The 3,132-nt window shown below is 40.9% G+C and overlaps 1 pseudogene; it reads left to right on the top strand.

Annotated features, from left to right (window-relative positions):
- Positions 1–2,213: 2,213 nt before the first annotated feature.
- On the top strand, positions 2,214–2,461 carry LOC148162969 (ATP synthase F(0) complex subunit f, mitochondrial pseudogene; annotated as a pseudogene).
- The last annotated feature ends 671 nt before the right edge of the window (positions 2,462–3,132 follow it).

Genomic DNA, 3,132 nt, shown 5'->3' with positions numbered 1-3,132 from the left:
TTCCTCTTACAATCTTCTTCTGATAATGAATGTGATCCAATGATCTTTCTTCCCCCCCACCCCCCCGAAGCACACTTTACTTCTGGAAATGCAAATAAAACCCAGTACAGGGAAACTCAATCCAAATTTTTTTTTCTTGAAGATAAGGAGTTCAGTAATCAGGAGTTACCTATCAAGGCACAGGCAAACATTGGCAGGTCGGGGTGAAAGAGAGGAGTAAACCCCAAGGCTTTCTTCTCTCCTCTCTCTCGGCGTTCCTCTAGGGAGTGCACACTTCTCCAGGGAACACAGGGGCGGCTGGGTGTTGAGATTTGATAGATAAAAAGAGCTTGTGGTTATTTATAAAATCTACTTGTATAAAATAGCTTCTCAAGTGTGTGTATTTCCTGTGAGTTGTGCTTCTGCAGCTGCAGCTTGGCATAAAGGTGGAGAGCTGAACAGCACCTGGGCTGAATGTGTAGGTCAGCGAGTGACGATTAGCCCTGCTTTTTCATGAAACTTTGCACAAAAATAATTAAGTGCCTTAGGATTAATCTGCAGAGCCAAGGAGGGAAGTTTCATCCTGGCCATGATTGGGAACTGCTTTATGGGATGGGACTGGATTGAAACAGGACCTTCCACAATGAGCAAATCACACTCTTAAACCTAGTAATCAGCTGGAAATACCCACAGCATTCTTTATTCAAAAGCGTGTTCAATACTCACTGATCTCCATCCTTTGAAGGTAACTTTTCAGAAAAATCCAGATGTCACTAGAAGCGAAATCTGTTTTAAAAAGTGAATGATCAACCAAGGTATATTCTTTGAGTCAAAAGCAGTATTTGATGAGAAAATAATGAAATTCGTTTCATCTGTTCCTGGAAAAAATAGTTGGGAAGGCGATTCCAACGTAGACTGGTTCAACTTCACTAGAATAAAAGAGAAAGGACTGCACTATTGGGGGCAAAGTGGTCCTTGTCAGTTGCCACTCCCAGGGACAAAAACACATTATGGTGCCTTATTGATCACCTGCGAGCAAGGGAGATGGACTTACTAGGGAAAAGGGCTCTGGGAGGTAGAATGTACGTGCAGCACTGGGCGCAGGACAAGACTCACGTATCACAGATAAATTCCAAAAGGATTTACGGAAAATTTTACACGGTTACAAGCTGAGAATGATGCTAGGTGAAAAAACCGGGAAACAGTTGTGTAGACTATGATTTCAACTATAATAAATATTCGCTGTGGAAAATCCATCTATAGCTGTCTGAGAGAAAGATATGCCTACAAGACTGCTAAATTTCACAAGTACTCCCACAGTTGGACAAACTGGTGGTGGTCCCCAGATGCCCGAGAAGATTGGGCCAAAATCTATAGATGTTGCTGCCCATAAATGCCTTGTGGGTATCAGGCCCTTTGGCCCTCTGATGTAGGAGAGGTGAAGGTCTTGCCAAATACTTTCAGAGGCTATTGAGATATTGCCTCCTGCCCTTATTGAATCCTAGTGATGGGGGAGATTAAATAGATCAAGCTGTGAACATCTGGGATGAACTAAGAGCACAGAATGACAGTTCTAGTTTCTTGAATTAAAAAGTCTCATTATTGGGTTGTCATATTCAGGGAAGAAATGCCAAATGCTTAAGTGAACCTGCCTAGAGTTACACTGTAAACCATTAAGAAGAAATTAAGTAGAGGTGCCCAGAAAATTTACAGCTATTTTGGTTGATGTTCATTATTTTTAGGTACAAATACTAATGGGATTTTATTTTCACTTCAATATTTTGAGTTTGAAAAATGTCTTCAAATTTGATTCTCTTGATATCCACTCCTTTCTCCCTGGCTACTGTGGTAAACACTGTTGGCTTCCTACCCAATAGCCTGACCTTTCCCTTTTTCCTTGCCAGTACAACCCAGGTTTTGTTCAACCTCCTCTGAATTATAATTTCTTCCCCCATACTTGGGTGATGAGTTCTGACTGGACTTTCTAAGCCAAGCATTCCTCTCTGTAAATGCTTGGTTTGGCAGGGGCAAGTGATGTAATTCTGGCCAATGAGACTTTAGGGGAAATCTGCTGGAGGCTTCTGGGAAGGTTTTTTTGTTGTTGTTCTTAAAAAGGAATATATGAGAGATGTAGGCTCTTGTTTTGAGAATTCAATAAGCGAATATATATTGCTTGGAACAGTGACTGGCACAGTACTTCCTAGGTATCCATAGCGGACACCCAGGTCTCCAAGATGGCATCACCTGTACCAGTGAAGGAGAGGAAGCTCATGGCTGTGAAACTAGGAGAGCTGCCAAGCTGGATACTGATGCGGGATTTCACCCCTAAAGGCATTGCCGGACTGTTTCAAAGAGGTCACTATGGGTATCACAAGTATGACAATGTGAAGAAAGGGGGCGTCGTTGGTGCTGGCAGCTTACGTGCTTTTCAACTACTGCTGTTGTTAATAAGGAACTCAAACATGAGCGACTACTTCCGTGACCTTTGCCTGGCACCCTTGAATACTTTCATATCTTAATTGAGAATTAACATCCAATAAAAGATGACTGGTAAAAAAAAAAGTTGTTAGGCGTCAGTGTTGTTTTGTTGCTGTTGCTGTTATTGTAAATGTGTAGCGTCCTGGAGTGGCCATGATCCCCTAGATATGGTATTAGACGTGAACACTACATTTCTATCGATGTAGCAAAGACAAACGCTAACCCACAGTGGAGGCACATGGCCACAGAAAGTGTTTTGACAATAGCTAGGAAAACAAAGCTTTTCAAGCAAGAATTTTTCAACTGAAACAGGCAGAAGCTGGCTCAGAGCTAACAGGGCATAGATATGGAGCTGTAGTATTTAGCCCACTGTAGCCATAGAACTTGTATTTATTTTTCTTTATTCTCCATTCGCTACCTCACTCCAGCCCCCCAAACCAAATCTTTCCACATCTATAATTTATGTATTATGTATTGGTCACATGGTAATAACAAGATTATGAGAGCTGAAATCATAAAATAATATATTCTGGAAAATGAAAACTTCAAATTTAATGAAGAAACATTTCAATTTCCAGATAGTTTTTATTTTCATTCACTTATCTCTAATGTGAATACAAATGGAAAGGTTTAGAAATACTGGCATATACAGGACACAAATGCCATTTCTTTTCT

Source organism: Eumetopias jubatus, unplaced genomic scaffold (assembly GCF_037043125.1).
Source record: "Eumetopias jubatus isolate StellerSeaLion01/CBP00866 unplaced genomic scaffold, mEumJub1_p1.0 scaffold_11, whole genome shotgun sequence".
Lineage (NCBI taxonomy): Eukaryota > Metazoa > Chordata > Mammalia > Carnivora > Otariidae > Eumetopias > Eumetopias jubatus.
This window is presented reverse-complemented; position numbering and strand designations above follow the sequence as displayed.